Source organism: Ptychodera flava, chromosome 4 (assembly GCF_041260155.1).
Source record: "Ptychodera flava strain L36383 chromosome 4, AS_Pfla_20210202, whole genome shotgun sequence".
Lineage (NCBI taxonomy): Eukaryota > Metazoa > Hemichordata > Enteropneusta > Ptychoderidae > Ptychodera > Ptychodera flava.
In genome coordinates, this window is record NC_091931.1 from 23,110,687 (window position 1) to 23,110,950 (window position 264).

Here is a 264-nt window from a genome sequence, read left to right on the forward strand (position 1 = left end):
GGTGACCTCTTATAACACCAGGTCATCTGCCAGGGACCGTATAAACACACACGGTGCGGTTATACTAATCCCGTCTTCGCCATGTAGATTTTTGTACATGGATTTGTTTTCATAAAGTGTAAATTATTGAGTCCAGTTTTTGTCTCTACATCATGTCATATCATGAAATATTAATATTAGGCCGCGTTCAAAAAAAATTGGGGGGGGGGGGGCTGGAGGAATTCCATCGTCGTAAACCACGCGCCTCTTTACGGCAACAGCTCA